Below are 12,084 nucleotides of genomic sequence, written 5' to 3'. Positions count from 1 at the left end.
TTGGAAGTTTGACATAAGTAAAAGGTTGATATTCAACAATGATCCTGATTTTCCTCATTTACTGAATTTGATGCCCCGTCTCATCTATTTCCATATTCCAAATAAGAAACCCTTCGAAATTTTATGGAACTCATGTGTTTCACTGACAAGAAAATAGTTAATAAAATTTAACTACATTTTTGACATTTGAGGGTCAATAATGTAAACATGGATCTTGCACTATATTGCGCTGCAAGGATGTTAGTTTGCTGGTCCCTGTCAACTGTAGAGCTTTTTCATAATTAGGCGAACACAATAAAGTCCACTTGGGTTGCGGGCACCAGTAGATATGCGCTCTTAAGAGTCAAAAAAAAAAAAAAAATAGTCTCAGTTTTTTCTGCTTCATTTATGTTGCTGACATTTTTTTTCCACCCATTTCAAGTGTTACTTTTCATAGCTCCTGTTCCTCATTGCCTCTAGAGTGAATTTTAATTGTTGCTGACACATCCACTGTTGATTGAGGGGACGGAGGTTACCATAAGGCTGACATCAGGTAAGAGGGAGTTATTATTAAAATTGTACCCTAACGTAATACCATAATAGTTTTGTTATTTGCATAATAACAGTCATATTGTTACTCTATTTTTTCTTCACAATGACCCAATAACTGATTTAGGATATAAAGTATAATCCATTTGTGTAAAGAGTAGTGAACTGGGCCAGGCACAGTGGCTCACGCCTGTAATCCTAGCAGTTTGGGAGGCTGAGGAGGGCAGATCACAAGGTCAGGAGTTCAAGACCAGCCTGGCCAGCATGGTGAAACCCCGTCTCTACTAAAAATACCAAAATTAGCCAGTATGGTGGCAGGCCCCTGTAGTACCAGCTACTCGGGAGGCTGAGGCAGGAGAATCGCTTGAACCCAGGAGGCGGAAGTTGCAGTGAGCTGAGATTGTGCCACTGCACTCCAGCCTGGGTGACAGAGGGAGACTCCATCACAAAAAATAAATAAATAAGAAAAAGAGTAGTGAACTGGCAATCACACAGGTAAAGTGAACTGGCAGTCAGAGAGGTTAAGTGAATAATTCAGGATCACTCAGTTAGTGGGATAGCAGAGGCAATAAAGAGATAGCTGGCCCACTGGTCTTTCCTATTCTTGATAAGGCATGCAATATATGCATGCATGTCAACATTTTTGTTTCATTTGAGAAATATATTTTCCTGCTGCTTAGGAAGTAATATATTCAAAACATGAACATTCTCATATTAACTTGTTTAAATCCATTTGGGACAACAGGATTGATTTTACTGTTCATTTCTTACAATACTGTGCATTCAATTAAATACTCTCTTTACTAAAGCAGTTTAATGATTTGAACATTTCAGTGTGATCCGTTCTCAGATCAACTTCAAAAGACTGAATTTAAACCTGTCTTCAAGCTGTGAAGGTTTTAGTTCCTTTCCTTTTTTTTTTTTTTCTTTTTAAAATTCCTCTGCTGGGAAAGAATTAAGTACAGCCTAGCAAAGGATAGATCCATATTTGCATCCTGCTAATCAAACAAGAACTTGTAAGAATGTAGCTGTGATAAATGTACTGCCATTGAAATCGTTTATATAAGTTGGAGCAAAATGAACTGTGACCAGCGGATTCCTTCCACAGCCATCACCCATCTACATTGCTCCAATGTGCGGAAGTGTCTTAATGGATGTGCATTATCAAGTTTGCAGGCTTATTTTCAGTCATAAAGACGAGTGTACCAGATGCTCTTGGTACACTGAATTTGTCACACCGTAGACAAGCTAATATCATTATGTGAGACCACAGGGGAAAAAATAAAAGATTCACATTTAATCCATATTAACTACCAGGAGACCCATCAAGGCAGTTGGGCTGGCTCATGATACAGCAGCTTCTAGCAAATTAGCAGCCCATAACAACTTAGTTATAATGAGCTGCAAGATCTTACACCATAAGCTCAACTCCATTAAACCAAATTCAAGTACATGAATTCATGTACAAAGTATAACCTTAACATCTGTCTGTGCTTAGCCAACATTTTGTTTATGCCTTTTTAGGAACAACCAAATTATCTCTGTGTGTCCCCTGAAACTAGGGACTATAATTTCTATCAACTGCAGTTTTACCTGATAGGGCCGGGCTGATCACCACTGGCCTCCCTGGCTATGGTGTCCAGCAGCAAGCTATGTATCATCCTGGCAGCTGTTCCCTATATATTGGGCCAATTCTTTTCCCAAACAATTTTCCCTTGCTATTCAAGTGGGAAAAGCAATAGTCTACTCAGAAATTAGACAGTCAACAAAGCATGCATATCTAATAAATACTGTAGACCCTTGTATTTAGTTAACCCCAATGAGTTAAATCCTATCCTACTCTACTCAGCATGGAGAAGATGTTTTCATAAACTTAGGCCATTTTTTTTTCCCCCAAAAGCAATGTCCTCCTTCTTTTCCCATAGTGGATTGACTACTCTTTAGGGACTCAGGAAATAATATCACCATTATTATAATTGTTATTTCTGTTTTACAGATGGGGAAACAGAGAGATAGACTACCCATGGTTAACCAGTTGCTAAGTGAGGAAACAGATATTCAGTATATAATTTAAGGTATTTTCCATGGAGTTTTATGTAAAGAATGAATACATATTTATGGGAATAATCTAACTTTCTTATTATTTTTCTGTCTTAAACAACAAGGGTACATTATTCACTTCGGCAGTGTCTTCAAAATTCACATCTTACCTGCAGAAGCCTTAGCATGCAGAAAAATGGGTAATGCATATATCATTATGTCTTTTCTAGAATTTTACATATCAAAACCTGATCTAGTTCTTTAATCAATCTAGGTACAACGTCTTAAAGTCTCATAGAATTTTATATGTGAATGGGATCTAGAAAGTCATTTTATTTATCATCCTTCTCTTTCAAGAGCCAGCCTTTCCAGCAGTTTCTCACTGAAAGTTGACAAGAAAAGCAGTTCAAACCCCAATGCATACCATTCCATGGAAGGATAGCTCTGGTAATCAAATTCATAGTATGGTTTCTTATAAAAATAAAATGATTCTACCTTCTGTTCTAGTTCTGTCTTCTAATTTACCAAAGCATGAGACTGACTTTTTCACTGACATAGTAGACTTTGAAAAACCATATCTTCTCTTCTGTAATTCAAACAGGGGTAGTTTAGAGGTTACGTCATTGCTTTCAGAAGCCCCCTCCTCCTCCTCTGTCCACACCTTTGCATTACCCTCTTGTTTTCCATTGCCTCTTCCACAACTCAAAACACCCAACAGTTTATACATGATTTCACATATGGTCTAAAAGTATCTCTTTTCTTGTAACTTTGAAATCAAACTTCCAATAATATAATTTAAGGTTACAGTAGCTTTCTTCCCATTATGAAGCAGCTGTTTTATAGGAAACCTGAATTCAACTACAAGTAATTATTTTTCTTCTGAACCTCTGTCAAACCAGACTTACCTACATTAGACTCTTCAGATGATAACACTGAACCTGCAGACAAGGTGGGGCGTGTATCCCAAATTTTTATTTTTTTATCTCATATTTTTCAGCATTTTATGTTCTTCTTGAAACAGAATTCTGTATCAAACACATGCATATTTTCTTAGCCCTGTGTAACCTGAAAATTCTATAGCTTGCTATAAAGACATTAGTCCATCTTTGATTATAGCTTTGAATACAAAGTACAGAGCTCAATGATTTGCCACAGACTCTTTTTCAGGTTGATAGTGATCCATTAAACAGCATATCCAAAGGGATATATAAACATATGTCTACCGTATGTCATCAGCATACACAGATCAGTAAACACCTTGGATTGTTTTCTAGCCCCTGGATGGATTGCACTGTGATGCCAACATTATCTTATTGGCTCCCTATCTGCAGAATCGCTGGTGGTGACGGACTCATTTGCAAACCAACAGCAATCATTCGAAATTATACAACTGTCATCTTTGGTTGACCCCCAACTCCAGTAATAATCAAGACGGGGGTCTTACAAGGATAAATGTCTAAGCTTCATAAATTACCTATTTCTCATATCTCGGGTTTCAAATTTGATTGTTAACTTCCTTACAATATGCTCAGTGATGCAGCTTAGCTAGTAGGGCAGCAGTTGCCTCTGAAGAGGGGTATGGGAAGGGAAGGTTTGAACTTATGTTTAAATGTACTGTTCTCAGTTTTAGTTTTTATTATATTTTTCTAACATAAATGTCAGTAGAGTAGTATTTGTATTATGTATAAATAAATGAGCATATAATAGATGTTCTTACTCAGAAGACTTTTACTGAGCAAGGAGTGAGATTAACAAAGGATGGAAACCAGTGGATGAGACACTCACACAGAATAGGCCAGGGACACAAGTGAAGGTCCATTTCTGCTAATCTGGTCTGTATTACAGCTAGAGTCTACCCTAACCTGGCACTGGGAAGCCCCTGTATGAGAGACAATAAATTCCTACTCATTTGGAAGGGATCATAGAATTGAAGCTTTTAATTTTGCAGTTATGGATATTGAAGTGGAGAGAGATTAAGTGACTAAAATGAGCAGCTTTAAAGCCCTTTTGGGACATAACAGGGAAAAGAAAATGAAATGAAATAAAGTTCACATCAGAGTGGGACCTGATTCTATTCTATTGTTCTTTCTCAAAATATACGGCCCCAGTTAGGAAATAAACAAACCAAAAACTAAACAATGAAAGAAAAGAAAAAGAAGGAAACGGAGAATGAGAGTCACTGAACTACACCTTTTGGCACCTCACAAATGCTGACAGATGTTCTGGTGAGAGCATTAAGTAATGGCACACTGAAGTAACGGCAGTGCATTCCTCATGCAGAATATTCATCTTGTAACTTTAAATTCCTTCAGCATTCAGCCTTCAAAAATTGTGACTATCCACCTTTTCTAAGATAAATAATATCAACACATCTTCAAAATATAAAGGTTTACATATAGAAATATTCAGTCCTAATCTTGCTCCGGTAAAATATTCTACAGATGGAAGAGGAAGACATCACACACTTCATAGATAGCATTACATGGAGCCTGGACCACAGTGATAAGAAGGTTGCTACTGTTACTCTGAGAAAGTTATATTCAAAACACATGCATCTTTTCTTAGAATCATACAATTGCAATGCATTGGTATGAATTGCAATGCATTGGTATGCAATGCACAGAAAACAGCCTCTGACCACCAATCTCATATTATTTCCTCTACACTACAACGAAGGGGCCTATTTCATACCTGGTTAAATACACTAAGAATTTTGTATCTAGTGAAAACGTTTTCTCAAAGTTTCTCAAGACATGAATGCTATTTTTAAGCAAGGCTGATGAAGTTTTTCTGGCTTCCTTCTAAAAATGAATGTAAACAGTAAGCTCTTACATAAAATTGACAGGGATAAACTCACTTGCCCTCCTTAGGATGGGTGTAGCCTCTGTGCAACCATAATGCAACTGAGTGAGGAAGCTGCATTTTTAACAGTTGCCCTGGGAATTTGGACACCAGTAGTTCCCATGGTATCCACTATCATTCTGAGCTCCATGCTGCTCAGTGGGTCAAAAAGGTTTTCGTAAGGGAAAAGTGCCTGGACCACCTAAATGGAGGTAAATCACAAAACAAAACAGAAGGAGCGTATGCAGGGAGAGGGGTCTATGAACAGGCAGAAATCTAGGAGGGTTTTCTAAAATCTAAGTGAGATGCTTAAATTGAGCAATACCCATGGATAGAAGAAGGCTGAAGGAGGGAGGGTCAGCTTCAGTTAAGTACACGTGGGTGCAAAATCCTGTGCTCATTTAATTCTGTGATCTCAGAAATACCATGTAATGGAATAATTACTTAGTGAAATTTTCACATCAGTCATACTGGGATAATATCTAACACGTAGGGGCATTGTGAAGATTTAATGAGATAGGTAAATAATCAAGAGCACACTGGATGTGCAAAATAATTTTACTTATTTTTGTTTCAGAATAATAACAAAATTAATGGAGAGGTCAGGTTTATAAATTTTTAAATGAAGAAATGTTAATTTCCTATTTAATTCTACATACCCAGAGATAAAATAAGTTCCTAAATGGAATATGCAAGACATCTGGTCAGTATGTATGCACTCCATTTGCCGAATACCTGCCCAAACGTACCAGCGTCTACAAACTAAAGTCAGGGCCAGGGCAGCACCTCAGGGTTATGTCTGATTCTACAGACACAACCTCACAATTAACTGAAAGTCTCCCTTTTTAATTCTTTTTCATCTCCACCTCTGTTTTTACAGTTTCCAATTTTTGGAAGAAGTACTCCACGATAACGTGGGTGCAGTTAATCCCCCACCTCGGCAAGTAAATTTAATTACATTTAACATTTCAACACTGAATATAGTGTCTCTTGAAGAGACTATTAATGCTGATGAAAATTACCAGAAATTGGTTCAGAAGAGCATGGGGGCTTGAAATGAACTGAGGCAGATAAAATTCATGAAGAAGGAACGTGTGACTAATGCGAAAGCTATGTAATAAATAACCATCTTCAGAGTTGCTCTCGTTGTAGGAACACGTATGCAAATGTTACTCTATACATGCAAAACGGTAGTGGAGGCGGAACGGGTACAGAAAGACTCTAATAATCGTTTTGCCTTGTACTAAAACAACTAGACAGTTGACCAACACTTAAAATTAGTTTTTGTTCTCTCTCACTCTTTCTCTCTCTCTCTCTCTCTCTATTTTTTTTGGGTGGGGGCGGGGGAGAAGCTAGTACTGTTGAAAGTCACAGACTAACTCAGTATTTTTTCTTCCTAGAAGAAGGAACTCCCATAACGTTGAAAAATATTTACACACTGGAGAAGGTCACAATGTAATTAGCCACAATGCAGTATTTATTACATTCCTAGAGCTTACAGAGTTGATTTTTTAAATCATATGTGCTGAGTTTAATTAAACATGTCAAAGGTAGGATGAACTTCATGGGATAGAAGCAGGTAATTTGATTCAAAAATGACAAAAACACACCCACTTTTGCTCTGTTTTCCAGTAAGCTAGTATTAGATATGGCCAAATAATATCACCATGCACGTGATTAGTACTGATTGGTAATTCTTAGGACCCTAAAGATACATTTTGTTTTCTGAATAAAACTTGATCAGAGCTGCTGACTATGATTCCATAAAAAAAATCCAGGCCACTGAATCATTTTTCTCATGCTAATAGAGGATAGAAACATAACGAAATACATGATTTAGTATTTTAGAAATTATATATACTTCTTTATGTGTTCTTTGTTGAAAACATACTTTGGAGAAAATGCAGACAAATCACAAAACCTTAGGGAGAGCTGAGGCATTACAATAATGGCCATGCTTTTCACACTGGAAGGAAGGAGCAGGCAGAGCCCACAGAAGTCAAAGGCATTTGTGACATTTCCACAGCTGGAGGGTGGTAACAGGAGGCAAGATTTAAGGTTGTTTCACTTAGCGTCTGTCTGACATAATATACCATGCCATAGAAGGGAAATTCTCAGGTCTTATTCTGCTCCGATGCAGAATAAGAAGGGTGTTGGAACATAAGCAATTGTGAATCTGCTGCCTGTAACTGACCACTTCTCTCCTACTTAAGAGAGAATAAGTGGTTGCAAGTGATAACTTTCAATACTCTCTACTGTATCCATTTTACTTTTTTAATCAGGGGAAAAAGAACACTATATATTTGATGCTAGAAAAAAATGTATGTGTATACACACACACTATCTATATACATACACACGTATATATAATATATCTATATCAGATTCTCATTTGTTTGTTCAATACCAGGCACAGTCTAAGTGCTAGAAATGCATCCATGAAAAAAGTCAGACAAAAACCCCTGCCCTCATGAAGTTTACATTCTAATGGAGAAAACAGACAGTCAACCAAATAAACAGATTACACAGAGCTACCTGTGGTAAAGGCAATTAAAAAAAAAGTAATTCAGGAAAATAAGATGATGGGGAGACAATTTAAGTAGAATAATTGAGAACGACATCATTGACAAGGTGACATTACAGAAAAGATGGGAAAGAATGAGGAGGTGAGGCATATGTATGTCTGGGCTGGGAGGTGGGGAGAAAGGAGGGGCTAGGATGGTGTTTCAAGCAAAGTCAACAGAAAATGCAAAATCTAAGTTCTGGGGGCATGTTCTAGGAGAGGTGAGGAGTCCCCTGTGCAGGAGCAAAAAGTGAGAGGAGGAAACAATCTTGGGAGGCGTGGGAGGGCTGGGTGGCAGGTGGCAGAGCACAGCGGCCCTTGTTGGCTACCGTAGGGACTTCCACTCTGCATAGAGTAGTAACATGATAGGATTTACATTTTCATAGGATTCCTTTGCCTGCTATTCAAAAATAATCTTTATATTCATTTATTAAAGGTTATTTTGTGTGTCACTTAATATTTATTCATCTCAGATACATGGGGAGGACCTAATACATTTAAATGCATTATATAAGCTATCGCACTGTTCATGCTCTCCTTGGCCATGGCACCAGTACAGCGGTTCCTTTACTACATCCCAGGTACTAGTTCTCACATCTGCATCCCACCAGACTTTTTAGTTCTTGATCCCTAGGGAACGTCTCTTCCATTTTTATATGTGGTAATTCAATATTTAGAACAGAGGAAGGACTCAAAAAAAATTGTTGAATGCAAGATGTTTTGAATGCAAAATATAAGACTTCTAAAATAGCCACAAAACACAACTCTAAATCAGAATTCACATGTTAATAAGGTACTTGTGGAAACACAAACATACATCTTTGTTCCCACACCATTCCAACTGGAACTTTTGGTCAGACTTATTAGCTAGGATTCTCCAAGGTGGCCATTATCATCATATAAGAGTTGAACCAGATCTGGAATTGTCTGGACAAATGAATACACATATATTTAACAACGAAAATTCTTTTTTTCTTTATGGTGTGGATAAAATTTATGAGTAAAATGGGCAAATATATATTTTTAAACAATTGAAACTTATTTTTTGTTAATTATGTGGATACAATTCATGAGTAAAACACCCCAGAAAAGATTTTGTAACATGGCATTAGAAAATTCTCACAATTTTTTTTATCGCATGTTTGACTCTCTGCTTTTGTTTAAAATGCCACCTAGAGTCTACTTAGTACGTTTTCAGATATATCCACATAAAAAAAATTTTAAGTGTTCAAATTTAAAATACTTACATTCTGAAATATAAGGGAATGGGCAATCAGAATCATAGCATCCAATGAGTTAACTTAACTGTGTTTTTAAACTCTCTATTTGGATCACATGCAAATACTGTTTGAAGTCGAAGACTTAATGTCATGTAAATCTATTAGACTGATTTACAGAAAGTGTGAGCACCCAAACACTGTATTCCTAAGGTGAGACTTCATAGTCATTTACTTTTATAGTTCAGCAATATTATTAAATTACAGTCAATATGGAAGACACTTCCAAAGGTCAAAGTTTTCTTAAATCACTTTCCAAATCCATACCACTGAGACTGACTTTCACGCCTTAAAAATAAAAAGACTTCTTAGCTTTAAGACGATAAACATAAACTTTTACATTTATTTAATAATTAGTTGAAATGAAATATTTAATAAGAGATGCTCTCAGAGTAATATATGCCTTCCTTCATTAATTTCTTTAAAATAAAAATATCCATGGCTAGGCAATTAATATATTAAAACATGAAAATATGTTTCTGATAAAATTAAATCATTTTTAAGTTAACATGGTCATTCTTCTAATTAGTTTATAACTTAGTCATTCAAATTTCAAATAATATTAATCAAACAAAGTTTTTTCTGATGTTTGTCAAAATTAAGGTGAAAATCATTTTCTCTCACTATTATCATCCATTTGAAAAAACTTTAAAGATAAATACTTAAAGACTTTTTAATAAAGGCTTTATAAATACTAAAGAATCTCTGAGGCATTCCATTTTACTGCACTCACAATTCTACAAGGTACAGCTATCTTAAATATATAACAATCTAAAATACAATTCCATAGATTGTCATTTTATTCAATCGCTGGTTTCAAAACATCAATTTGTTTCTTTAATCTGTTGGGTATCTCAAATACAAATTTTTTAGCTACAGTGGTGGCACAGGTGAAATCTATGAAGTCATTGTAAATTTTGGGCAACAATTTTCTCAATGAGTTATTTGAATAAAAGCAATCGGGAAACACTTGGTAAAGGTTTTCTATAATTAAGGGGTGTGTGCATCTTATTTACACCTGCACCATTTAGAGTGATCAAAACATGTAATTATTGTATTCTAGTTCTAGTATAAACTTATCACTGAGAAGCAAATAATCTCTGCCAAAAAGAGAAAGCTATGCAACAAGTTAGTTGCCCAGTATATTGAATTTTTGGCTACTTTACATGGTGACGCCAGTTGGGTGATTTTTTTTTCCTTTACTCTCCATGAATAATTTCTTTCTGGATGGGGTTATTCCTTTAATTGTGCATCGAAGGGAAAAAAAAGACCTGCAATTTCCAAATTAACTCTTACTTAATTCTCACAGAATTGTAAGTGATTATTTACATGGATAATCATAACTTTCATAAAATCTAAAGTATATATCTATGACACATGAAGTCTCACTAAAAGCAATAATTAAATGGTTATAATGATTAGTTAATAGGGAAATGGCCCAGGAATTCTTACACCCACTTTCTGTTTAATTTGGTTATTTGGCTTTACAATTTCAATGTTCAGATGCTGAATAAATTGATAACTGTGAGGTCAGAAATAAATTCTTACCATATTTTCTACACATAACTTTAACCTGCATTTTTAAAACTTTAGTTAAAATTATCACAAAAACAACATTCATAATGAAAGCACTGAAAAACCAAATACAGTTAGTTTTCACTTTTTGTCTTTTACCTTTGCTGTATCTTTTGAAATAAATGGTCCTTAAATACTTGAAAACTGTAGTCTAGGCAAACAAGACGACTAGTCGCAAAGACGAAGGCTTACTCTTCCCTCCTTCCCCGGGCTGTGGAGCAGGCGGTTCCTGGCATCCTACCCACCTCCTCCTCCCTCCCTGCACCATGGCTAAAAGGAACCACAGAGCAGCTCAAAAACCGAGAAGGGAGTGAAGAACAGCCTCAAAAAAGTCAGGAGGCTGAATTATCCTATGGTAATTTCTGCTTTCACTGGCAAACAGTTTAAGAGAAAGCAAAGCAAGACATATCAGAGATACCACAAGCCCAGTGGTTGCTGTCTTAAAAGAGAAAAGAATAGAGTTCAGCCAGGCACAAAGGTCTCCATGGCAACAGTGAATTTAGACCCCCATTGGCATTATTTATGCAACATTTCATCACAAAAGGACCCTCCCACTAGCCTGCCTGGCAAATTCTAGTTTTCTAATCTTCCTTTGCCTTGAATGTATCTGGATTCTTAGCTAATCTGTATGTTCACATTAAAACACATACATACACACAGACAACAACAACAACAACAAAAGATCATGAAATGATTATCAAACTCAAAGCAGACTTTATTTCCTTGATTAATTCAAAAGCAAGAGGCAGATTCAAGATTGTTTAGAGTTTATATTCAAAGCCAGTCCACTTTTGGTTTCAAAGATGAACAGTTGTTCAAAAAATAAGTTTATTCAAATTATTTGGTTTTTTGAAACAGATTACAATTCAAAGAGAGTACAAAATGGCAAAATCTAACCAACCCAAAAGGCTCACAGGAAAAAGAACTTGCTAGATATGGACTTTGAAGCTAAATTTTATATAATGATATCCATCCCCACCCACTCCCAGCTATTATAGTACCTCAAACAACTCCTTTGAGTCTTTTACCTGATTCTTTCTATTATAGCCACAGCTTCCAAAAACATAAATTCCGCAAAGTATTTTAAGCACTTTTTATTGACCTGTGTACCAAATGGATCCCAGGTCCACATTTTATAATTAGATGACCTGGGACAAGTTATTTAACACAGAGGAAATGCCCCAGTGGAATTAGGTTGCTGTGAGTACTAACAAGATGATATCTGCAGAAGTACTTTCTTCAATTCTAAAAGAATATACA

At 36.1% G+C, this 12,084-nt stretch overlaps 1 protein-coding gene across 4 annotated transcripts in view; it reads right to left on the bottom strand.

Moving 5' to 3' along the window:
* The window catches only part of CTNND2 (catenin delta 2), a 928,193-nt gene that overhangs the window by 601,347 nt on the left and 314,762 nt on the right, over positions 1 to 12,084 (bottom strand). Inside the window, exon 1 of one of the 4 annotated variants that reach the window (XM_037988713.2) lies at positions 10,924 to 11,232. The exons of the other annotated variants lie outside the window; for them this stretch is intronic. The gene's annotated coding sequence lies outside the window, so the exon portion shown is untranslated. Of the gene's footprint in view, positions 1 to 10,923; positions 11,233 to 12,084 lie in introns of those variants that run through there. 4 annotated transcript variants of the gene reach the window in all.

Source organism: Chlorocebus sabaeus, chromosome 4 (genome assembly GCF_047675955.1).
Source record: "Chlorocebus sabaeus isolate Y175 chromosome 4, mChlSab1.0.hap1, whole genome shotgun sequence".
Taxonomy (NCBI): Eukaryota; Metazoa; Chordata; class Mammalia; order Primates; family Cercopithecidae; genus Chlorocebus; species Chlorocebus sabaeus.
Note: the sequence above shows the minus strand (reverse complement) of the source record. Positions and strands in the feature narration are given on the sequence as shown.